Source organism: Orcinus orca, chromosome 5, assembly GCF_937001465.1.
Source record: "Orcinus orca chromosome 5, mOrcOrc1.1, whole genome shotgun sequence".
NCBI lineage: Eukaryota > Metazoa > Chordata > Mammalia > Artiodactyla > Delphinidae > Orcinus > Orcinus orca.
Window position 1 is genome coordinate 5,596,385 of NC_064563.1, and position 26,708 is coordinate 5,623,092.

Genomic DNA, 26,708 nt, shown 5'->3' on the forward strand with positions numbered 1-26,708 from the left:
GCAGTGCGCAGGCTTCTCATTGCAGTGGCTTCTCTTGTTGCAGAGCACGGGCTCCAGAACACAGGCTCAGTAGTTGTGGCTCGCGGGCTCTAGAGCGCAGGCTCAGTAGTTGTGGCTCACGGGCTCTAGAGCACAGGCTCAGTAGCTGTGGTGCATGGGCTTAGTTGCTCCACGGCATGTGGGATCTTTCCGGACCAGGCCTCGAACCTGTGTCCCCTGCATTGGCAGGCGGATTCTTAAGCACTGCGCCACCAGGGAAGTCCCTGTTTTAATTTATTCTTAATTATTGGGAATAACTGCATATATTGAAATATTTATAGAAAAGGGGTTAGGACAAAAAGAAGGAAAACATTAAAAATCTTTCAATATTTGGATAATACTGTGAATTTTCAGTCATTTAACATTTAACATGCGGATAAGATGAGGCCCAGAAGCTTAACTGTTTTGCTGGGGTCATATAGTTAACACATTGGAGGCCACATGTGAACCTAGTTCTGTCAGGCTCCACAATTCCTACAACACTGTAACGAATAAAGGATGTACACGTTGTGCTGAATGTCTGAATAGCCATTACTCTTTAAAAAAATAGTTTTGTCTATTTGGTAATCAGGGTTTCAATGTTCAAAATCATCAATATTTATTTACATTGAGTTTTTAGCTAAAATACAGAGTACTTATAAACTGGTTTTCGACAAGTGAGCAAAAATAATTTGCATTTACTATGCACCATAATCTTTTTAAAAAATATTTATTTATTTTAGTTTTGGCAGTGTCAGGTCTTAGTTGCGGCACACAGGATCTTTCGCTGCAGTGTGTGGGCTTCTCCCTCTAGTTGTGGTGCACAGGCACAATAGTTGTGGTGTGTGGGCTCAGTAGTTGTGGTGCATGGGCTCAGTAGTTGCGGCGCGCCTGGCAAGCAACTGAGAGTGCCTGTCATGCTCTTGAAAAACAAATATGAAATCTGAACAGCTGATGATCATAAAATAATTACAGGTTGTCATTATTAAGTACATAATCACACCTAACCCTCCTTAATATAAACGTACATAACTAGACTACAATACATGTTTCAAAATGTTAGAGAGGGCTTCCCTGGTGGCGCAGTGGTTGAGAGTCCGCCTGCCGATGCTGGGGACATGGGTTCGTGCCCCGGTCCGGGAAGATCCCACATGCCGCGGAGCGGCTGTGCCCGTGAGCCATGGCCGCTGAGCCTGCACGTCCAGAGCCTGTTGCTCCGCAACGGGAGAGGCCACAACAGTGAGAGGCCTGCGTACCGCAAAAAAAAAAAAAGTTAGAGAAACAAGACACATGCAAGGTACTGTTTTTCTGAGGAACCATACTAGAGGGGTACACAGTGAGAATTTTCAAAACAACGTAAAATCTCTAGTCCTGAAAACCCTTCCTGGCCTGTATGGGAAATAAATGTCCTCGTGTAGCCTGTACATAGGTCACAACAGGGAAGACTGAGTGCTGGGAATGGTGGGTGTGCGTGTGAACCCTGTGAATAACTGAGAGTGGGAACCTGAGAAAAGGATGCTTAGGTTCATGAGATCTTTAGCGCAGATACATACAGCACTCGTTTACCTTTAACCAGCAGCGCACCTCCCCATCCTACTCTACATCCTCACTTCCTACACTTCTGTTGTGTACGCCCTTCCTTTCCCGGCAGCTCCTCTCCGCCAGCAACACCAGGGGGACACTTTTATTTAGCTTATTTGTAGACCCTTCTGACTATACAAATGAGTAAGTCAAATTAACTTTATCACAAAAATGATGAGTGTTTCTTGTGAAATACGGACCATGGTTCCAAGAGTTACATGCTCCCAGAGTCCTTGCACTGTGGATTTTCCAACAGACTGCGGCATTAAATATTGGCAGCAGGACTACAGGCATGCTAGAAGCCACAAACTGTCTTATTGGTCATGAGGTCAATTGTAGTAATAATGGTGAACTTCTACAGAGCACTTCCTGTGTGCCAGGCACGACTTTAAGTGACTGATATGAACTCATTTAATCTTTATAGTTTTAGGTAATAGCCCTATCCCCATTTTATGGATAAGGAAACTGAAGTATAATTATTCAAAGCTATACTGTTGAGAGTCTACCTGCAGGGCATCGTAGATCTTATTTTGGACTTAGGAACTCTGGTAGTTTATGTATAATATACATATTTTTCTACTTGTGCCCTTTACCTTCGATGTAAAAACCACAAGCTAAACATTTAAGCATAGGTAAGCTTAGGTATAAGCCTACATTTTACTAGCATCTAAACCAGCTGACAGCTGCGAACAGAAACGAAAGGCAGCATTATAAAACTATGTCCCGCACAGCCACTCTTATCTGCATAAGCTATATTCTAATTCATGACCTTTGCCCTTTTCCTTCCTTTCTTTCCCCCGTTTTTTCTTTTCTGAAAATGCCTCAATAATTTTAATAGTGTAATCACTGATCACACTATTTATCTGGAAACACATCTGGCCCAAATTTCCTCCTTATGAAAACTAAACAACACTGCTGTATATCATTTTATCCTAATTCTCAAAAGGGATCAATTAGATGATGTAAAAGTATGAAAGAACCAAAAGACTAAAAAACTATGTGTATACAGTTCCATAAAACAAACACAATAATTGATAGTAAGGGAAGTGAAAAGGAATAAACATTTGTTGACTTCCTGCCTAAGATGTTTTTAAAAATTTATTGTTTACAATAGAGACAAATTTGGTTTGAAATGCCAAATTTGGTTAGATTAGTAAGGGAGAAAAAGTGTTGATGGTAACACTACTTACGTCTCTTTAGATTGAAAGGGGAATCTAGGCATTACGGAGAATTTGTTTTAGCCGATTAGATTACTTATAATATTCTCCATTGCTTTATAACATGTATTTTCATCTCTGTGAGATTTTGAGAACCAGCCTATATGGTCATAAACTGAATTTTAACATTGTATAAACCAGGCCTCTGGCTGCAGAATGCAGTGAATTCTGTAGTGTACCAGTGTATTTATTTACATTCAACTTTATTATTTATTCCTATGTGTTTATTTTTAGATTTCTGGCTTGTTCCTGACACCAAAAACACATATTTATATTTTTTCATTGCAAATATTACGGAAGGTAGATTAGGACTTAGCATCAGCCTGAGTTGATGAGGTGAATTTAATAGAAAAGGGAAGAGGAAACTTCCCTTAATAAACTTTAAGGCCAAGAATACATTTTTATGTTATTTTCCCTACTTCTTAACTGTGGAAAACTATAACCACCAAGGTCTCACAGTTAAAAGCACTGGTATTTCAGGACAAATTATAAAGGGAAGCACTTCCTTTGGAGAACTTCTCCCGCATTGTTGTTGCTGCGTAGGGGGAACGGTGCTTTTGCATTTAGCAGCATAAGCCTTCTGGTCTAACAGGAAAAAGGAGAGAAAAGTTATTCTCTCTCAGATTTTTAACTGTGGTTTGTATGCTACAACCCTACCTACTACTTGTATATGTGTGAGTGAATACATATACAATGAATATTTCCTTACTTGCAAAAATATCTTAAAATAATGAAGGTATTAAAGTTCCTTCAATGAAACATATTAAATGACATGTGAATATGCTTATAGCTTAGCATTAAATGAAAATAAAAGCAAGACGCAAGATTAAACAGGTAATATATTCTGCTTTTCCAAAACTCTTCTGAAGTGAACAAGCATATTACTTTGTAGGTAACCCTTTGCCAAGCACAGCATGCATACAGAAGAGTGCGCGAGTGGAAGTATACAGCTGGAAGGATGCTTCTGCAGTGAACACACCTGTCTAACCGGTGCCCAGACCAGCAAAGCAACACCGCCAGCGCCTTAGGCTCCCTTTCAGTTGCTGTCTCCTGCCCCCTCTAAACAGAAAGCACGTCTAACACCGCTGATGACCCTGGACTGCTCGGGACCATACGCGAATGCACTTACACAGCATGCACTCTCTTGCGTCCGACTTCTGTTGCTCGATGTTGTTTGTGGGATTCGTCCACTCTGCGTACTTGTAGTTTATGCATCCTTATTGCTGTGTAGTAATCCAACATGTGAATCTATCATAAACCATCCACTCTACCTTCGTGGCACTTGACTAGTTTCCAGTTTGGGCTTATGACATTGTTTTATTTTTATACTTAAAAACAGATCTAAAAGCCAGAAACACCAACCAAAACTAGTTTTCAAATGAACAATCTTTAAATTGGCAAATGATTTACTACGCTCATTATTCCACAAGTTCTCTTTCCAGTTCTGATTTATCAGAAATCTGCCGATTTAGGGGTGTCTAACCATGTTATTGATGTTGCTCAACCTGTTTTTCTTCAAACATAAGTGCTTTGATTTATTTGGTTCAGAGAGTTTCGTTCCCTCTCAATGGCTGTTGACATTTCACAAGAGAGGCACCAGCTCACTCTTCCTTTTCAACCTCAGAGTCACTTAAAAACCTGTCAAAAAACATTCTGGAAAAACTTTCCCAGAGGTCACGTGTTGGCCAACTCCTGCTGTCTGTAATAAAGAAACCAAAAGCTCATACACATAAAAAAGCCTCAGAGCCACAAAACTCTTTGCGCTTAGTCATTCATGTAATTTCGGGCAAACGTTATGAAGCAAGCTAATGCCCTAGAACTTTTTCTGTTTGTCTTAACGTAAGTGAGTATAATCACCTCCACTCCTACCATCACTTCCCACTGTCTCTGAGTTGCTTCCTGCAGGATCCCACTGCAAGAAATAAGTGAAAGGATGAAAAACTGAGAATGAAAGTATGGATGCTAATGAGATAGCGTAGTGTGAGCCAAGTTCAAGTGACAAAGTGCAAAGAAATGCAGAGTAAGGACAGCCTATGCACCCTTTACTGGAGACAGTCTTCACAGTAGGATCCTCAGCAAATTATTTAAATGTGATTTATGCATATTAAAAAATACTTCTCAAAGACATCTCTTTTAAAGAAAACAAGAATTCTCTTTGATCTTTATTCTAGAATCTTCTAGTCTTACAACACTGTTCTGCAATTTAAAAGAAAATAAATTTATTTATTAATTTTTGGCTGCATTGGGTCTTTGTTGCTGCCCGCGGGCTTTCTCTAGTTGTGGTGAGCGGGAGCTACTCTTCGTTGCAGTGTGCAGTCTTCTCATTGCGGTGGCTTCTCTTGTTGCGGAGCACGGGCTCTAGGCACGTGGGCTTCAGCAGTTGTGGCACATGGGCTCAGTAGTTGTGGCTTGTGGGCTCTAGAGCGCAGGCTCAGTAGTTGTGGCACACGGGCTTAGTTGCTCCACGGCACGTGGGATCTTCCCGGCCCAGGGCTCGAACCGGTGTCCCCTGCATTGGCAGGCAGATTCTTAAGCACTGCGCCACCAGGGAAGTCCTGCAATTGTTTGTTCACATGTCTGTCTCTTCCTCTAGACTGTGCTCCTCTGAGTGTGGATACTGTAATATTAAGTTTCATATACCATAGCATCTAGCACTTAAGTGATGCATAAATGTTTCATGCATGAGAGGATGCATTAATTAAATGAGGAAACAATTTTTTGAAAAAGAAAAGTTGGTGGGTAGAGTAAAAAACATTGCCTATGTGAGGTCTTCTTGTTCTGAACTCAGCTGCAGACGCTCCACCAGGTCCGCAACCCTGGAGTGTAGAAACAACATCCTCATGAGATCCTGGATGCAGGGGAGGGAAGTCTGCCCTTAAGCACAAGGTGTCTGTCAGCATGGCTGCCCTTGCTCGCAGCCATGTCTAGTTCTGCCTCTGACTAGAGATTAACCGACTGCGATCCACTTGAATGTGGAGACCACCTGCCTAAAACTGCACTAAGTTGCAACTGACCTTTGGAAACTGAGTGGAGCTCTGGCCGTGGCAAACAGAAGGCTGAACGACACTCCAGCTACACGGCGGAGAGGGCTAGGTCGGTGAGATCCTGATGGCTGAGAGGTGTCCGTCTTCCGGACGCCCCGTACTAAACTCCTATTGCCTATTAAAATTTAACATAGGTTAATGAACACAGTGCTGTAGAGAGTTTAGCAGCTCTCAGCACAGTAGATCCAACACAGCTTTTTGTCTTTATCATTTTGTTATGTATCATTTACTTTATGTGGCTTAAGAAATATCATTGTAAAATGTTCTTCAGAATTTTGACCACAGTAACTATTACAAAAACCAATACTTCTTTTCTTTATTTTTTAAATTTGTTATTTAATATTGGATTATAGTTGACTAACAATGTTGTGTTAGTTTCGGGTGTACAGCACAGTGATTCAGGTATACGTGTACATGTATTTATTCTTTTGGAAATTCTTTTCCCATTTAGGTTATTACAGAATACTGAGCAGAGTTCCCTGTGCTATACAGTAGGTCCTTTTTAGTTATCTATTTTATATATAGTAGTGTGTATGTCAATCCCAAACTCCCAGTCTATCCACCCCCACCCTCGTCCCCCCTGGTAACCATAAGTGTGTTCTCTAAGTCTGTGAGTCTGTTTCTGTTTTGTAAATAAGTTCATCTGTATCATTTTTTTTAAGATTCCAAATGTAAGCAATATCATATGATATTTGTCTTTCCCTGTCTGACTTCACTTAGTGTGACAATCTCTAGGTCCATCCCTGTTGCTGCAATGGCATTTTTTCAATCTTATTCTATGGCTGAGTAACATTCCGCTGTATATATGTACCACATCATCTTTATCCATTCCTCTGTCGATGGACACTTAGGTTGCTTCCATGTCTTGGCAACTGTAAATAATGCTGCTATGAACACTGGGGTGCATGTATCTTTTCTGATGAGTGTTTTTGTGTTTTGGAGGGATATATATCCAGAAGTGGAACTACTGGGTCATATGGTAGTTCTACTTTTAGTTTTCTGAGAAACCTCCATACTGTTTTCCACAGTGGCTGCATCAATTTGCATTCCCATTAATAGTGTACCAGGGTTCTCTTTCCTCCACATCCTAACCAACATTTGTTATTTGTGGGTTTTTCTGTTCCATGATAGCCATTCTGACAAGTGTGATGTGATATGTCATTGTGGTTTTGATTTGCATTTCCCTGACAATTAGCGATGTTGAGCATCTTTTCATGTGCCTGTTGGCCATCTGCATTTCCTCTTTGGCAAAATGTCTGTTCAGTTTTTCTGCCCATTTTCAATCAGGTTGTTTGTGTTTTGGATGTTGAGTTGTATGAGCTGTTTATATATGTTGGGTATTAATCCCTTATTGGTCATATCATTTGCAAATATTTTCTCCCATTCAGTAGGTTGTCTTCTCATTTTGTTGATGGTTTTCTTGCTGTGCAAAAGCTTTTAAGTTTAATTAGGTCCCATTTGTTTATTTTTGCTTTTATTTCCTTTCCTTTAGGAGACAGATCCAAAAAAATATAGCTGCGATTTATGTCTTCCTCTAGAAGTCTTACAGTTAGGTCTCTAATCCATTTTGAGTTTATTTTTGTATATGGTGTTAGAGAATGTTCTAATTTCATTCTTTTACATGTAGCTGTCCAGTTTTCCCAGCACCACTTATTGAAGAGTCTTGTCTTTTCTCCATTGTATATTCTGGCCTCCTCTGTCGTAGATTAATTGACCATAAGTGCATGGGTTTATTTCTGGGCTCTCTATCCTGTTCCATTGCTCTATGTGTCTGTTTTTGTGCCAGTACCATGCTGTTTTGATTACTGTAGCTTTGCAATATGGTCTGAAGTCAGGGAGCATGATTTCTCCAGCTCCATTCTTCTTTCTCAAGATTGTTTTGGCTATTCAGGGTCTTTTGTGTTTTCATACAAATTTTAAAATTTTTTGTTCTGGTTCTATGAAAAATGCCATTGGTGTTTTGATAGAGATTGCACTGAATCCGTATACTGTCTTGGGTAGTATGGTCACTGTAACAATATTGATTCTTCCAATCCAGGAACACAGTAGCTTTCCGTCTGTGTCATGTCCAGTTTCTTTCATCAGTGTCATAGTTTTCAGAGTACAAATCTTTTGCCTCCTTAGGTAGGTTTATTCATAAGTATTTTATTCTTTTTGATGCAGCGGTAAATGGGATTGTTTCCTTAATTTCTCTTACTGATACTTCACAGGCCAATATCACTGATGCATATAGATGCAAAAATCCTCAACAAAATACTAGGAAACCAAATCCAACAATACATTAAAAGGATCATCACCATGATCAAGTAGGATTTATCCCAGGGATGCAAGGATTTTTCAACATCTGCAAATCAATCAATGTGATACAACACATTAATAAATTGAAGAATAAAAACTATATGATCATCTCAATAGATGCAGAAGAAGCTTTTGATAAAATTCAACACCAATTTATGATGACAACTTTTCAGAAGGTGGGCAAAGAGGGAATATACCTCAACATAATAAAGGTCATATATGACAAACCCACAGCCAACATCGTTCTCAATGGTGAAAAACTGAAAGCATTTCCTCTAAGATCAGGAACAAGACAAGGATGCCCACTCTTTTATTCAACATGGTTTTGGAAGTCCTAGCCACGGCAATCAGAGAAGAAAGAGAAATAAAAGAAATCCAAATTAGAAAGGAAGAAGTAAAACTGTCACTGTTTGCTGATAACTTGATACTATAGACAGAAAATCCTAAAGATGTCACCAGAAAACTACTAGAGCTCATCAATGAATTTGGCAAAGTTTCAGAATACAAAATTAATATACTGAAATCAGTTGCATTTCTAAACCAATACTTTTTTTGTTTGTTTTTTTTGCGGTAGGCGGGCCTCTCATTGTTGTGGCCTCTCCCGTTGCGGAGCACAGGCTCCGGACGCGTAGGCTCAGCGGCCATGGCTCACGGGCTCAGCCGCTCCGCGGCATGTGGGATCTTCCCAGACTGGGGCATGAACCCGTGTCCCCTGCATCGGCAGGTGGACTCTCAGCCACTGTGCCACCAGGGAAGCCCTAAACCAATACTTTTTAAAATGTAACTAAAAATGAGCTTGAATTCCATCTTAATAGCACTGACTACTCACAAAATTAATAGTCATGCGAGAAGAATAATACAAGTCACTGAGATTTTAAAAATTAAAGTTACAGGGAGTTCCCTGGTGGTCCAGTGGTTAGGACTCAGTGCTTTCACTGCCATGGCCCCGGGTTCAATCCCTGGTCAGGGAACTAAGATCCTGCAAGCCGCGCAGCGTGGAAAATAAAATAAATACAAAAGTTAAGGTTACGGACATCAAAAAGTAGAGACTGCTAAACTGATAAATTGGTTATTTGTATTGTCATGTTAAGCATTTAAATTACCTTTATAAGACTTTCTTTAAAATCCTTTTTTGAGCAGCTACTGCTGCACATTTGATTAATATATAAACAAGATACCGATGTTCTCATTTTGATTACTAAAATATTTTCTTTCATTCTTTTCAATTATTTAAAGTTAGCAGAGCCCCAAGCATCGTTTGGGTAGGAAAGTGAAAGACTGATGTCAGGATACCGAAGAGGAAGAAAAGCATCTCACGAAGAGCAGCCAGCAGCAGCTAATGGTTTTCAGCTGTTGCTGATGTAACTGATCAAGGTGCTGTAACAGAAAGCAGTTTTGTGTGATTCATATATTGTTCTGTTGGGATGCATTGTACTCCCTTATAATTTTTAAGCCTAGCTAACTCCAGGTTTCCCCCTTCCTTAAAAGGTAGTTTCTAACTATGTGTTTATTTTAAAGCTAATAATTGATAGTGAAAGAAAACTGGCAGCCTGTTGAGTTGCAACAAACGTTAAGGCTTGTGTTAAACAAATATTCTTTATTTGACTAAAATAAAATAGTCAGCTATGTGAACATTCGTCCCACATTTGCCAAATGCCTTTAGTTGAGTTGTTAATATCCTAGAATAATAAAAGATTAGCACCTTTCACTTATCATTAACCTACTGGGTCCAGATTTTGCTTTCAGATACTATCATCACACATAGGTTGAAAATGCCATTTACCCAACTATCAAGGCATAACTTTCAGTGAAATGTATTTAGCTATCAAAGATCTGCAAGCAATCCACTGGTGGAGATATGATACTGCTTTGACGGACTGCTGGTGAAGGTTTAGCTACAAAGTATATACACTTATAAAGGCATTCACTGTTCACTAAAGACTGTAATGTACTGCATATTAACTAATAAGATATTCTCTTATATAAATACTACCCCTAAACTGTATTTAGTGGTGTTCTTTAGCACCAATAGAATTTTATTCACAATACTAGAAAACTACAAAATTTATCCATGTTTTCTGTAAGTTTCTTTTACTTTTTTACTCATCATAGAGTCATGGACAGTTATGGAGAAAGCACTATTACTTCTATTATATTCTGGAAAACCTTGGTTCATTTGTGAAAACTTCTGGCTCAACCTGCTTTCTGAAGGAGAAAACTAAGTTACATATGAGACCACAGTTGGATACTGTGGGTACTAAAGAACTGTAATCAGAGGCTCCGCTCCCCTGACGTGGTACCATTCTCTGATGGCCAATTAGTACTGAGGATCCTTATCCAGCGACCTTTTCTTTTTCAGTCATGCTATTCCCCTCTCTTTACTCCACCTCCCACCCCGGCCCCTCTCCCCCTCCTGCCATTAGGACTATTCTTAAGTAACCTATAAGGCTGAAACTTATTGCTCGGATTGCCACCTACCAACAGGGAAGCTTAACTTTGGGTTTGAAAATAGATTTTTTTTTTAAGTTCAAAGCTTTGTAAGCCAGGCTTTCAAGTGGGTAAAAGGTTTTCTAAGAACTTCCAAAGCTGAGTTTTTACATAAGAAAAAACAAGTTTGGAGGATTAACTGTATTATAATCATAGTGAGAAGAAAAATTCCAAATACCTTGCAAAGAAAATTCCATACCTTTCAGGTCCACAAGTGTTGGGGGACACAGAGATTCTGAGTGGATGAGCCTAGCGTGGGGCAGTCCTGAGGAGGGACCAAGTTCCCCTTCATCCTCCCTGACTTTCACACTAAGAGGTGGAACAAGACAGGATGCTCAGAAAAGCTGAAGGGTAAGCCCGAAATTTTCAGTCTGTCGCTTGGCTTCTCTGGGGCAAGAGCCTGCAAAAACTGCAAGCCTTTCAGAAAGTTCTGTTGGGGACAAAGTGTTGTGTCCATCGTGGCACAGAAGTAATGGACAGAGGAATGAAGTCTAAGGAAGGTTTTCCCAGCTGATGGACCAGAGGGTAGTTTTTACAGGATTCTACAAACTCCCGGGTAGTACAGAGAAAGCCACCAAGAATTTCAAGGTCCTGATAAAGAGCTGGGAGATGCTGAGGGAACTGCAGGGTTAAAACTGACTTGGTTTCCAGAGCGAGGGGAAGGCAGCTGAGTGCAGATTCCTACACACAGACAGAACGGCATGCCTCTGCAGCCCCTGCCACAGCTTTCCTACTGACCCCGTGGATGCAGTGAGGACAGGCCGGAGGCCCAGAGGTCAAGCCCATGTAAGATATCACTGGAAGCACAGCAAGAGGGGGGATGGATGCCTCGCCTGTACTCAAATGCCATCTTGATTAAGAGGGAGAGGAGAACCCTAGAGAGGAGCAGAAATTTTTATAGACTGAATAATTGGTCAAAAGAAAGTGTTTCGGGCTTCCCTGGTGGCACAGTGGGTGAGGGTCTGCCTGCTGATGCAGGGGATGCGGGTTCGTGCCCCGGTCCGGGAGGATCCCACATGCCGCGGACTGGCTGGGCCCTTGAGCCATGGCCGCTGAGCCTGCGCGTCTGGAGCCTGTGCTGCGCAACGGGAGAGGCCACAACAGTGAGAAGCCCGCGTACCGCAAAAAAAAAAAAAAAAAAAAAAAAACAAAGTGTTTCAAGTGAGAAGATACTGAGATACCTTTTTAAAAGGCGAGGTTGTGTGTTTTATAATATGGTTGGGAATGGCAGCTGAGAACTAGAAAGAGATCACTTCAGAAAGTAAAGTTACTTTTTTTGCACACCCTAGATTGGGACTGGCCAATTTAGACCTCTGATGCTAGAAAACGTCAAACTATAATACTGTCACAATCCTCACAGAAATTAAAATTCCTGATCTATAAAACCTGTACTGAATGATTAATGCTATGACTCCTTTTTCTACAGCATTACCTTTAAAGGATAAAAAATATCATGCTATCATTCATGTCTCTCTGTTTATTAACCATATAAAGCAGTGTAAGCAATATACACATACCCTCTACAACTACATGAAATTTTTTTTAGCTCTCATGTAAATGATCTACGACTTTCTGAATTTTATTGTTAGATATTCTGCCACCTCTTAAAGTTTTTGTTTCACGTGTGAAGCTGCCAGTTCTGAGCAGCAGAAGTAGTCTCTGGACTGTCCTTAGAACCAGGCGAAAGCAGTGAGTCAGAACCCAGGAAGACGGTAAAGAAACAGGATGGAATATACCCAGTGTAGTCAGATGATCAAGGGCTTGAGCTAGACAGCCACCTACAGAGCAAGAGTCACTGTTAACAAAGAAATCTTGGCTGTGAAGCAGACAAATATTGCATGCTTGCTCAAAAATGAATCCCAAGAGTTGCAGAGACTGTGCCTGCAGTTAAGTGCTGTTAGGTAAGTCAAAGAGGGATGTGAGGTTAGAGCCAAGACTTTATCCTCATGTCAGACTGACACTGGCGGTAGACAAATTCTTCACTTTCATATGTTCCCTGAAAACTCTTCTCCAGAATTTACTTTTGTGGATTATTTCATTTCTTCCTATACCCAAGTATATTCCTCGACTTCACCTCTCATCTTTGTTTTGAATATCCCCTGAACGTTTTCCTCTACTCCTCAGCAGTACCCTTCACCCCGTAAAATGTTTGCCTGAGACTCATCTCCCCTTTTCAGTAAACCTCACACAAACTCCAAGTAGCTTGCGGAACTAGCCCTCCGAGGAAAAACAAACGTTAAATCTTTGTTATCAATCAGGACAGGCTAAGTTATGCTGCATAACAAACATCAAAACTTCAGTAATTAACAGACCAGGGGTTTATTTCTCACTGCACATAGAGACTGTGTAGCAGAGCGATTCTCCTGGGCTATGACTCCTATGTCAGTAGCTTAGTAAATCCAGGCTGCTTTGAACTTATTACCATGACTGCCATGGCAGGGAAGGAGAGGGTGGAGAGTCTCGAATTAGCAATTAAAGGCTTTCATCTGGCACAAATCCCATTGGCCAGAAATTGTCTCTTGGTCTTGCTCAACTGCAAGGAGGGGGAAAGCATAATCCTTCCATGGACCAGAAGGAATAGGGAACCAGAATGGATAAATACTAAGTCATCAGCACACCTTGCTTGGGCAATGAAAAGTTGATGTGCTGATACGGACTTCTGAGAAGCAAGAAACTGTAACAGTGTTTGTTATCCTAAGTGCTTTTTTTCTTACCTGTTGGCTGATCACTTACTTAATTCCTTCCTTTAAAGGGCCAGCTTTCACTTGCTGAGTCCTGAGAATGCCAGTACCCGGAGAAGTGTGTACACGTGTGTGTGTATATGTATATACACACACACAAATGAGACTGCAAGCATATGCACAGAAGATATTTAAGTATTTGATTCCTTTTCAATTCCCAACAGTACCCATTATAACAGGCAGATTCAGGATTTTTTTATCTGTTTTAATTGTATATGTGAAATTTCATTCCAAAGAGATTTGAGGAGTCTGGGAGCACAGCCTTTCCGTTAAAGCCATTAATTCTACATGAGCGCTCTCCATCACCAGGGACGATTTTCAGAAAATAAATATACTGAATGGAGAGAGAACGAAAAAGAACTAGAGACACCGAAGGTTTCTATCTCTGGGGGGTGATATGGCTCTAGCAACACTGCCTGACTCTTGATTCCTAAACATATGTCACCTATACTTAGGTAGAAAGTCCTCCTCTGAAAATGTTGCAGCTTCAAAGACAGAAGGAAATCTGTTTTAAGAAGAGACACAAAACTGATCGCAGGACCACCTGGAAAAATACTTATATACTCCCGGTAGGCTTTTGTTGTTCTGTGGGGTTCTGAATTAGCTACTAGCTGTTTTTTACAGAAAGCTCTGCTAAAATGCCCATACGGTATACAATGGTGTAGTTATTCTGCCTTGCTGAATCAACGTCTTAGAGCAAAATATAAACAGTAAGTTTTTTTTAACAAGTTTTGTGTACCATGGGTCATAAAATTCACTAAGCTCTGCCAATGAAATTAGTGTAGAAACATGTAATACGTTTGTCATGATAAAATATTCTATATAACGAACGTCTTTAAAAGAAGGGGTGGAAATGAGTTTTGAATAGCTCCATGGACAGTATCAGTAAGTACCTTTGTAAAAAACTGAATAGTTGATACTTGTATTTTAGGATTTTTTTAAGGACATGAGTCTGTCAGAATCAAATTGATTCACTTGTTCTATAACTATAAATTACAAAGTGATTTATTAAATTATACGGTTAAAGACAACGTCTTGCTTACAAGACCACTTTCACGTTGTTTATATCTATCTCTTTTACTTTAAAGTGGCTGTCAGAATATCACAAGGGAACTGAAAACAGGTCTTTAAATACCTAATCATTTGTCTCTAAGAAAAGCAAAAGAGCACATCATACGCTTTAAGTTAACGTGCCACAAACCACCCTGGATCGAGTGCTTGCCTATGCTGGGCACAATACCCTGCCTGTTACACACAGTATCTCATTTAATCCCATTGTAACCCTGTGAGAACTGAGACTCAGATATAGTCAATAAACTGCCCAAGGACACTAAAGTTTAGAAGCAAAATCTGAACCCTCGTGCTTGTTCTTTTCCTTTTGCTTTGCTGTTTCTGCGCTTTGGGAGGGGGTGGGAGTTGCCAGGGACAAAGGAACTGATGGTGAAGGAACCCTACCTGGTCCTGCTCTGCCTTCAGCCTCTTTCAACTGTTCCGCACGGTCAGCCTCACATTTCTGTCAGAGCTCACGCTCTGCTGCTTTTCACGGGCTCTGGACAAATGACTACTTTTGTGTCTCTGCTCACGTTTCTTGCACTGTTTCAGGATCGTGGTGTTGCTACAGGTAGTGGCAGAGCACTGGTCCTGCCGGCTCAAGTGTAGTACTTGCTTTGAGAAACACCATTCTGGCAGGCGTGCGGGGTGTGGACAGACACAGGCAGGCTCGTAACCTGGACCTGGCCGTGCACCCTGGAGAGATCCCCTCGGTTCCTCGGGCCTAAGTCAGGCATGAATGGGCTGGTGGCAGCCCACTGTGCAAGTTCCTTCTCTGAGAAAACAAAGCACTATCTAGTCATTAGTCATTCCCTCCTTTTGGAATTAAATGACAAGTAATTTCTAAATAACTTCTCTTGACCTTTGTAACTGTTATCTGTGGACTTTGGAAACTGCTTTAATGGTAGCATATTTGAAATGGACCTTGATCTACAAAATAAACATTTGTGGCGGTTAAAAACTACTATTTAAGAAACAGAACTTCTCATTTTTGCCATTCTCCGGACACTGCAAAATGACATGCTTTTATCTTTGTGTAATTCTCAGTGAGCACTAAGATGTTTTTGGGTTTCACATAATTAAGCATTTTAATTAATTCAAAAATTATACTTGCCTCTTGAGAACACTTTGAAAATTTGCAATTCCAATGTATTTAGAAGGGGAGATTTTATGAAACACAGATAATGGAATTACATATGAACTAACTTTCTAAACTCTGAACGTGGAAATACAGAGAAGACCTCTGAGCTGCCATGGAGCCAGGCCCTCACTTGGGTCCAGGACTGTCTTCCGGGTTAAGGTTGCTGGTTTCACAGGCTTAGGTACCTGGCTTTTCCTCCTGCCAATTACAAGGGGAATCCCCACTTCATTCCGCCACAGTTATGAATTCCTGGAAAGATCAACCTAGGAGTCTGAAGAGCACTGAAAAGCATCTTTATTACAGCACAGAGGGATAGTGTTCCCAACTACGGCCCTCTGTCATCCAAAAAAGTTTAACAAGCATGTTTAGCTCACTCTGCTAGGAAAAAGGAGAGAGTGCTGTAATTGAGAAAGAGTTCTGTTAAAAAAAAAAAGTCTGAGTCCTTCCTCCTCCCTACCTCCCTCTTCCTTATGTGACAGAGATTAATTGCTTTTCTACTGTGTGCCAGACCTGTACTGAGTGTTGTGGACACAAAGATGAGTAAAAAACATGTTCTTCGTCCTCAAAGAGTCTGCTATGTAATGGTTCAATAAACACATAAGCAAATAATTCAAATACAATATTATTGTTATCGGGTGTGTTCTAGATACTACTAAGGAAGAAAGAATAATGAAGAGTCTTCCTGAGGAAGCGGTCAAGACCAGCTTCAGAATCACGGTGGATTTTCCAGTTAATACTTCATTCTCCAGTGGTGTCGGATAAATGAGGTGTAACTATATTTGGAAAGATTACTAGCTTGGGATTTACTGTGGTCATTCCTCTGGGATTGTAGTCTGTTAGTCTTTGGTAGAGAAGAAAAATAAAATTAAGAGTTATTTCAGGCTCTAGATGGGTCAATTTGTAAATTTTGTAGGAAGCAACTTGAACTCCTCAGAATAAATTCCTTTTTATAAATTGAAGATATGGTTGGATATTCTTTATACTATAACCATAGAACCACTTTATATAAAATCATCTATTTGAGCGTTAAGCAAGGGTAATACAGAGGACCATCTGTATCACTTTATGTAATTTAAAATTTTTAATAATTTTTATACAAACTTTTATTTCATATATAGTAGATACTTATTCTCTGAGGATAATTCCATGAAAAGGCTCCTTAAGGTGCAATCACTGAAAACTAGGATAAAACAGAATAAATTGTGAAAGAATAAACCAAAGAATAGAAAAGTAACCTGATTTTAACTCAGTTAAGAAAATCTCTACTATAACTTAAACAGTGTTCTAATTAGAAGGATAGTGAAAATCGAGTGTTTTATTGGCATGATTTTTTGTACGCCTGACAACACATTATTAGATTTTTTTACTGCATATTTGGTTTTTACAGTATAATAAACACATCACTTTTACAAAAAATATTAAGGTGCTTCATCAATTTTTCCAAGGGCCTCTCTCAGTCCTCTGACAGTCAAGTCACTCGTTAGAACTATTCTGTTGTCATCCTTGTTGGCCTTCTCGTTTATTGGTGGCTTGGAATGTGATCTCAGCAGTTCTTCATCATTTTAATTCATTTCATGAAATCTGAATAATTTCCAGTTTCACTTTATAATCTAGTTGAACTTGCCTTGTACTTGTTGAGAAACCAGTCTTTGATAGGATGAGCACACAGACAGACACTGGTATTAAACAGAAATAATGTTTGTGTTAGGACTAATTTTGTCAGTGATCACTTCATTAGTATTTTCATTTAGTTATGGCTTTTGTTTCCCTATGTATTTTTTAGTATTTTTTAATTGTAGGAACTGGTATGGTATATTTAACACCTAACAGAACATTTCATTTAATCTCTTTTAATTATTTATATCATTATGTATGGAACTCACTTTATAAAAATGATAATCCTAACACAGAAACCAGCTAGATGATGAAAAAAGATGATGATGGTGGTGACAGCTGACATTTGTGAAGCTCCTACTCTGCACAGGCGCTCTACGTGGCAGTATATAGGGTAATCCTTCCCACAACCCAGCAAGGCTAGTGTCAGCCATCCTGACTTCATGGAGGAGGGAACTGAGGAAGTTCACACAGGTGGGGAGTGTCGTAACAGTTTAAGACAAGCCATTCCAGTCCTCACGTTTGTGCTCTGCACTACAATGTCTTTCCTTGGTGTAAAGAAGCATCCGCTTCAGAGTTTAAATACAGTTTTTGGTGCATATAATATGAAATTCATAAAAACGTGATCAGTCCACAGTTGCAGGAATACATTTCTAGATTTTTATATACTTTGTCTATTAAGAAACTGGCAAAAATGTCTCTTGCTCCCGTTTGTTATTGAGAGAGATTCCACAAATACACACCCCTGTCTCAGCTGATTCAAGATTCACAAGGGAAGGAAAGATGTGGAATTAATGAAATTAGCTTTCTAAAACAAACCTCATAAAATATAGCAGTGTTTTAAAAAACTACCTGACCTCATGAAGTACATCTAATACTAACAGCTTATTAGGATAAAAGTTCTATTTAATGGAACTTGTGATTGCCATTGGAATTGCAGTTAGCTTACAATGTGTATTTTTCTATTACCCACTACTCTAGAATTACAAGATTCAGCTCGGATACATTCATGAGTTGAAGGAGGAAATACAGATATTTTACTCTTTTATAACTGCAGAATCTGGAATTTCAGATGGTGAGTTTTCAGTTGTTTGAAAGTTTTATTTCTCATTCAAAGAGCAGCTTTGATCATGGCCTTTGGTCAAAGATGCCGTTTTTATTGTTAAAAAAAAAAAAAGACTCTTCAACATCAAACAGTAGAGGAGGAAGGAGTCTAAAATTAGCCTGTCAGGTCAGGCACATAGAACTCTGTGGCCCCAGGAATAACGGCATTCCTAGAAAAATGCCTCTTAAGATGAGTAAAACTTCAGAAGTTATTGCTTTATTCCCTTGGTTTTTAAAAAAACTGTTGTCCTCTAGCACGAATAACCAAATAATGATACAAGGTGCCACTGAGCTTTCAGGCTGAGATCTTATGGTTTCTTATATTCTCTCCTAAGAAAAATAATGGGATCACACTCTTGAAAGCTGTCAGATTCCTGTGAATTACCAGTTCACGCACATACCATCTTAGTTTTGGTATAACATGTCCCCAGAGACTAGCACTATGGTTGTTTCTCCAGCACCATGAGCTACCAAACCTGCCGAGGCATTAAGCATACTTTTGGCATATGCCCTTAGAAATGTGGGAGCTTCAATGCTGAAGCCAGCCATCCAGCCATCAGGTCTGGTTTTCTGCTCTGAATGCAGTCTGTCTTGCATTAGAGGCAGGCATTAAGGTCCCTTGAGTTGCCTACTTGGGTAGCAACGTACAGAAGGGAGAAAATCCACTTTCATTGCATCCAGTGATCTTTTTACAAAGCGTGAGGACTGATCTTTTGCAATTCTAGCCTAGTTAGTGTAATTGCAGCTACAGTCGTATTTATTTAGGCCCCTAATCCCTAAATCAACCTTCTACACTGGGAATTTCAGATTAATTTTAGGTTAACTTTATATCACCGTAAAGAAAATCCTTTCACTTTTTTGCAAGAGGTTTACTGCCACAACAGGTGTCATAAGAAACCACTACAAATCTAAGCCAAAATGGGAAAGAAAAAAACTCCTATCAGCATCTTCACTGGACACACAGATTTGGGCAAATCTACCACCACTGGCCATCTGATCTACAAACGTGATGGCACTGACGAAAGAACCACTGAAAATTTTGAGAACCAGGCTGCTGGAGATGGGAAAGGTCTCTTTCAAGTATGTTTGGGTCTTGGATAAACTGAGAGCTGAATACGAGTGCAGCATGACCACCGATATCTCCCTGTGGAAATCCAAGAGCAGCAAGTGTGATGGGACCATCACTGATGCCTCAGGACACAGGGACTATCGAAAACATCGAGGGCAGGCCCATCTCAGGCTGACTGTGCTGTTCTCACTGCTGACGCAGGCACTGGTGAATCTGAAGAAGGTGAATGGGCAGACCTGTGAGCGTGCTCCTCTGGCTTACACACTGGGCATGAAACAACTAGTTGTTAGTGTTAACAAAATGGACCCCACTGAGCCACCCTGCAGCCAGAAGAAAAACAAGGAACTCATTAAGGAAGTCAGCACCTACATCAGGAAAACAGGCTCCAACCCTGACACAGCAGCATTTGTGCCAAGTTCTGATTGGAATGGTGACAACATGCTAGAGCCAACTGCTAACACGCCTTGGTTCAAGGGATGGGAACTCACTGGTAAAGATAGGAATGCCAGTGGAACCACAATCCTTGAAGCTCTGGACTGCATCCTGCCACCAACGCATCCAACTGACACGCCCTGCGTCTGCCCCTCCAGGACGTCTACAAAATTGGTGGCAAAGGTGGTACTGTCCCCATGGAGGCTTGTGTTTTCAAATCCAGCGTGGTGGCCACCTTGGCTCCAGCCAACCTTGCAACTGAAACAAAGTCTGCTGAAATGCACCATGAAGCTTTGAGCGAAGCTCTTCCTGGGGACAACGTGGGCTTCAATGTCAAGAACTTGTCTGGCAAAGATGTTCATCACGGCAACAGCAACATGGCTGTTAACAGCAAAAGAACCCACCAATGGAAGCAGGTGGCTTCACGGCTCAGGGAATTATCCTGAGCCATGCAGGGCAAATCAGTGCTGGCCGTGCATCTGTGCACGACTGTCACACAGCTCACCCCGCCTGCAAGTTTACTGAGCTGAAGGAGAAGCCTGATCGCCGTTCAGGGAAGAAGCTGGAAGATGGCCCTAAATCCTGGAAATCTGGTGATGCTGCTGTGGTTGACATGGTTCCTGGCACGCCCACGTGTGCTGACAGCTTCTCTAAATACCCTCCTCTGGGTCATTCTGCTGTTCGTAACATGTGACAAACGGTTGCTGTGGGTGTCATCAAAGCAGTGGACAAGGAGGCAGCTGGAGCTGGCAAGGTCACCAAGTCTGCCCAGAGAGCTCAGAAGGCTAAGTGAATATTATCCCTAATACTTGCCACCCTAGTCTTAATCAGTGGTGGAAGAACGGTCTCAGAGCTGTTTCTCTCAACTGGCCATTTAAGTTTAACAGTAAAAGAGTGGTTAATGATTACAGTTCATCATTAAGCTTTCAGAAGGAAAGGAGAGTGTTTTGTGGACCATTTGTTTGTGAATGTGGCGGTTTTAAGTTATTACTTTTTTAAGTCAGTACTTTCTAACGGAAACAACCTGACCAAAAATCTGTCACAGAATTTTGAGACCCATTAAAACAAAGTTTAATGAGGAAAACAATCCTCCCAAATCTCTTAGATATTTTATATCTGTTGCCTCTTTAGATACTAATAGCCTCATGTAGCCTCAAGTGGAAAATACAAGCTCTTTCCATTGTTAATTACTGTTTTAGACCTGTGAAAATTTCTCAAAAGCTCTATCAACTCAGTCCCCAGAACACGTTTCTGCTCTCTTCCATGTTTTGTTTCCCCATCTTTTTTTTTTAACCAAAAGCAGGGGTTTTTTTACTTTTAATTTTAAAAATTTTTTTACTGAAGTATACTTGATTTACAATTGTTGTGTTAATTTCTGCTCTACAGCAAAGTGATTCAATTATACATATATATATATATATATATATACATTCTTTTTCATATTCTTTTCACTATGGTTTATCACAGGATACTGAATATAGTTCCCTGTGCTACACAGTACGACCTTGTTGTTTATCCATTCTTTACATAATAGTTTGCATCTGCTAATCCCAACCTCCCACTCCATCCCTCCCCCAACCCCCACCCCTGGCAACCATGTCTGTTCTCTATGTCCGTGATTCAGTTTCAGTTTCATAGATAGGTTCATTTGTGTCATATTTTAGATTCTACATATAAGTGATATCATATAGTATTTGTCTTCTCTTTCTGGCTTACTTCACTTAGTATGATAATCTCTAGGTCCATCCATGTTGCTGCAAATGGCATTATTTCATTCTTTTTTATGGCTAGGTAATATTCCATTGTATACATGTACCACATCTTCTTTATCCGTTCCTCTGTTGATGGACACTTAGGTTGTTTCCATGTCTTGCCTATTATGAATGGTGCTGCTATGAACATAGGGGTGCATGTATCTTTCTGAATTATAGTTTTGTCTGGATATATGCCCAGGAATGGGATTGCTGGATCATATGGTAATTCTATTTTTAGTTTTCAAAAAGCAGGGTTTGTTTTGCTTTGCTTTTGCTTTGTTTCAGTGAACCTAATGACCCTGCATCGTTAATTTTTTCTCTTAACCTGTCTACATTCTTTGTACAACTTTTTGTCTTTTCTCAGTTCTATATTACTTTCCTGCCAGATTTCCCTTCCTGTCTTTGTCCTAAGTTTGTCCCTGTCCTGAATCGCTGTCAAGGCCCTTCCTGTGGCACTCACTCCAGTGAGGCTGTGCTCCCCCTGAGGGCAGTGGGCACCTGGCCCTACTACCCAGCAGCTAATCATCAGCACACAAAATGTGGAAATGGATTGCCTATAGACAATAGTGTTCACTGAGATGATTAAAGAAGCACTGACTAAATTTAAAACAAAGTAAACCCCACCCGGGAATCTAGGAACAGAATGCCCTGGTTTTCTATATGTAGCCTTTCTATAGAAAGTATTCCAGGAAATAGGATAGAACCAAATTCATGATAGTTAAAAGCTCTCTACATAAATGGGTACTATATTTTCATAGGGAGGGTGTGAAAGGAAGAATGGATAGGTGTGCTCTGTGATATAGTGAGAAAACAAGGAGCTGTGAGAACGGCATTTTGATATTTAAGGACCGGGGTTGTAGGATGAGGAAATCCTAAGCTCCACCAGTGGTGGAGGTGGAACTACTGGATTCATTTGAATATAGAGAGAAAAGATGTTGCTGAGTTCTGGAAATGGGAAGAAAAAGAGGTGAAGACAACCAAAGAACACCTCCAGTGGAAGATGCCAGGAGGAAGAGGCCCAGGCAAACAAACACTTCCTGAGTGCAACTCTCTCATAAAAAGGGAAGAGAGGAGAAGGGAAAGCAGAGAAAAAGAATCAATGTGGCTACTGCTTATAAAATTTTTAAGTTTTCAAAAGATGTACTAGTTATTAAATTAGAGTGTGGCTAGCACTTTTTCTATGTGATGAAATCTACAACCAGTTATGAACATATTTTTAATGAACGGTGTTTTAACATGTTAAATACCTATACCCTACTACATACAGTATTATGGATATTTTATATTTGTCATTCAATGTCGCTGATTTGTTCTCAGATTTTCTCAATTACCCATATTCTCAAAGTAGCAAGTTTTCTGCTAAGGCAACTATGTCACTGATATTGAATTACCTACTTATCCATAAAATAAGAGCTGTTTTCCATTTAACTGGATATGAGAGAATAAGGCCAACAGCAGAAGAGAAGTGCTCTGGAAACACACTGCGGAGAGAAGGCAATTGCTTGTTGCAACTACAGGCAACAAGCCTGTGACTGTGAAACTGATATGGTCGTTCACATAGAACTGGAGGCGAATTGAGAATAACTAGAGAATCAAACTTCTGAATAGTAACAGACATGGTTTTGAGAGGCATGAGAGAACTTTCTGGCATGGTGATAATGTTCAGAACTTTGATCTGATTACTGATGACATGGGTTTATTCCTATCTTAAAAGTCACTGAGCTGTATGATGTATAAATAAAACTTAACGTTTACACATTTTGCTCTATGTAAGTTACATCTTACTTTTTTAAAGGCAGGGGAAAACTCACCTGAATTCTAATGGGTACTTCAGACTAAGATATTATTTTAGTTTTTATTATTTCTACTGGATATACACTGAGTATCATCTTTGAACTCTTCTTTAAAGGGATACCCTAGGAAGAAAAACTAGCCAATATATTTCATTTATAACTGTCACGAGCTGAAATTTCCCAACACTAACCTCTGTTTCAGATTCCCACTGTTGCTTCTGCACTATTAGTTGGTGCCGGCAGGGGGTTAACAGCACTCAATTTAACCTTGCTATTTGTACTCTGTTTTGATTTTTTTCTTTTTTTCCTAATTTAACTTCCTTACATGGTTTCCCCCATTTTAAAGATCGTACATGCACCATGGGGTCTGTACACTGAACGACCGTAGTGCAGGTAAGCACACAATAAAAGCACATTTAAAGATAATGTGGAGCTACAAGACCTTTCTTTTTTTCTGGGAGCAAAGAGGTATTGCTGTGAAATCACTGGAACAAGAGAAAAACTGAGCAAGTCTACTCATGCTGTTATTTTTCTGAGAAGATTACAGACCTGTCTAAAATACATATGACTCAGACAGGTATAGATTAATTATAGGTTATATGTCCAGACAGAGGGGCATCTCTGTGACTGTCCTACCTGCAGCTCGCCATGCACACAGGCTTCTCAGCCGAAGCACTTCCTCTCTCTCCCCCACTTTAAAATTCTAGAACCTGTTGTGCCTGGGGCCTACTGTTCTCCCAATTCCCTCTCCTTCCCCTCTTGCCTGACCTGCCCCCTTTCCTTGTCCCTTCAATCCTATCAATGTTGACCCCTTCTGATTCAAAACACAGTCTCCAGCAGCAGAATGGGAGAGAACAGGTGAACTGAAGAGGGCGGTGCTGAAAGCCCAGATCCGTCCCTTCCCCCCTTCCAGAATCCTGGTGAACTTAAACATTCACCACTCTTACGAATGGTCTGTCTTTTTTCTTTTAACTTAATTTATTTATTTTTACTGAAGTATAGTTGATGTACAATATTATGTAAGTTACTGGTGTACAATATAGTGTTCACAATTTTTAAAGGTTATGCTCCATTTACAGTTATTATAAAATATTGGTTATATTCCCTGTGTTGTATATATCCTTGTAGCTTATTTTATATCTAATAATTTGTACCTCTTACTCCCCACTGCTATATTACCCCTTCCCACTTCTCTCTCCCCCTGCTGGTAATCACTGGTTTGTTCTCTGTTATCTGTAAATCTGCTTCTTTTTTATTGTATTCACTAGTTTGTGGTATTTTTTAGATCCCACATATAAGTGATATCACACTTATTGTCTTTCTGACTTACTTCACTTAGTATGATAATCTCTAGGTCCATCCATGTTGCTGCAAATGGCATTATTTCATTCTTTTCTATGGCTGAGTAATAATTCCATTGTACATATATACCACATCTTCTTCCATTCATCTACTGATGGACATTTAGGTTGCTTCTATATCTTGCCTATTGTAAATAGTGCTGCTATGAACAATGCGGGCGCATGTCTCTTTCTGAATTAGTGTTTTTGTTTTTGTTTTGTTTTGGATATATACCCAGGAGTGGAATTACTGGGTCATAAGGTAGTTCTATTTTTAGTTTTTTGAGGAACCTCACTACTGTTCTCCACAGTGGCTGCACCAATTTACATTCCCACCAACAGTGCACAAGGGTTCTTTTTTCTCCACAATCTCACCAACACTTATTTGTGTTCTTTTTGATAAGTCATTCTGACAGCTGTGAGGTGATATCTCCCTGTGGCTTTGATTTGCATCTCCCTGGTGATTAAGGATTGTAGAGCATCTTTTCACATGGCCTGTTGGCCATCTGCATTTCTTCTTTGGAAAAATGTCTATTAAGTTCTTCTGCCTATTTGTTAATCAGGTTGTTTGTTTTTCTGACATTGAGCTGTGTGAGCTGTTTGTATGTGTCGGATATTAATCCCTTATCGGTAGTATCTTATGAATGGCCGTTGTCTTTCTCTGAGCGGGTACTGAGTAAAACACCAGATTGGCGGAAATGGCTCAAATTCTGGCAATCCCATAAGAGACTCTCCCTTGGAGTTTAAACAGGAAGGAGAGCCCAGCTTCCCTGCGTTCAGCCCACTATTCCCTTCATTTCCGACCCCCCCCCACACCCTTTGCATAATTCCAGCACATTCCTATCCTAGTCTGGGGCCTGAGCTTCCACTCGTTTCATCTTTGTGTGCTGGGCACCAGGCACCAAAGTGAAAACAACAACAAAAACACGTCCAGTGACTTGGAGGTGCGGGAGACCCAGATCTCAGGGAAACATGCATTCCAGTTATCCCAAGCAGGGATCCTGAAAGCATTTCTCCACAGATGCATTTGGTGAATAGGGAGTATAATAATTCAGAGACTATTCTACTATAATATTGTAATAGTCTACTACTGCACTGGGTGATATATATCCTGGTTTACACCTGTTGTCCTGGCATATTTATTTTTAATAACAGCATCCCCTTTCACTCCCCAAAAGTTTGGCAGATAAATTATATGTTCACTCGAGTCACAACAAAATGGACCTCTCAGGGGAGGTTGGGATTGTTTAACAAAAACCCAAAATATAAGCAAATGACATTAAGTATTTCAAAATCAATGTGGTAATAGTTATGTTTGAAAGTATTACAAATGCAAATGTTCTTAAAAACAAAACAAAAAACCCTTTGGAAAGAGGACTGTCATTACTATGATGTAATTTGTACGTGATGCCTACAGCACTGCTATATAATTAATGTGGAATAACCACCTAGTATTTAAAACGTTAAGTAGATGGCATAAAATCTTCATAAAAGAATAAACATTTCAACTGGGAATTTTTCAGCTTTAATAATAAAATTAAATGTTTACATTTTTCTTGTTCCCAGTTCTTTATAATTAAAGGTAGCCAATCATGGGCCGTCAAGAGATACTGACTTTAAAATTTGACAAACGTTTTACATTTATCTTTCTTTTTACCTTTGTAAAAGACATTGCCTCCTATAAATTATACTGCACATTTAAATGTATAGGTATGAATCTGCATTAGTAAAACATGCTTTAGTAAGAAAACAGTTTGTTTTCTGATTTAATACTAATCAGCCATTGTTAATGTGCTATAAAATACTACTTAAGAGAGACACCGATTCCAATTATTAAAGTTAATGGCCTCAGTTGTCTCATCTTGCCTTAGTCTAGGACATTAAGCATGCAGAACCCATAATTTAATTACCACCTGTTAATATTGGCTCTAAGTTCATTCCTCTCCTTTCAGGATGTAACTCAGAAATGAGCCAGTTAAAAACCATTATTTTCCTTCTCAAAACACCAGACTGCTAACTACACCC

At 39.9% G+C, this 26,708-nt stretch overlaps 1 protein-coding gene and 1 pseudogene across 11 annotated transcripts in view; one reads left to right on the top strand and one right to left on the bottom strand.

The window, feature by feature from the left end:
- UBE2E2 (ubiquitin conjugating enzyme E2 E2) overlaps positions 1-26,708 on the bottom strand; it is a 369,862-nt gene that overhangs the window by 227,563 nt on the left and 115,591 nt on the right. The window lies entirely within an intron of this gene.
- LOC101272444 (elongation factor 1-alpha 1-like) lies at positions 19,176-20,754 on the top strand (annotated as a pseudogene).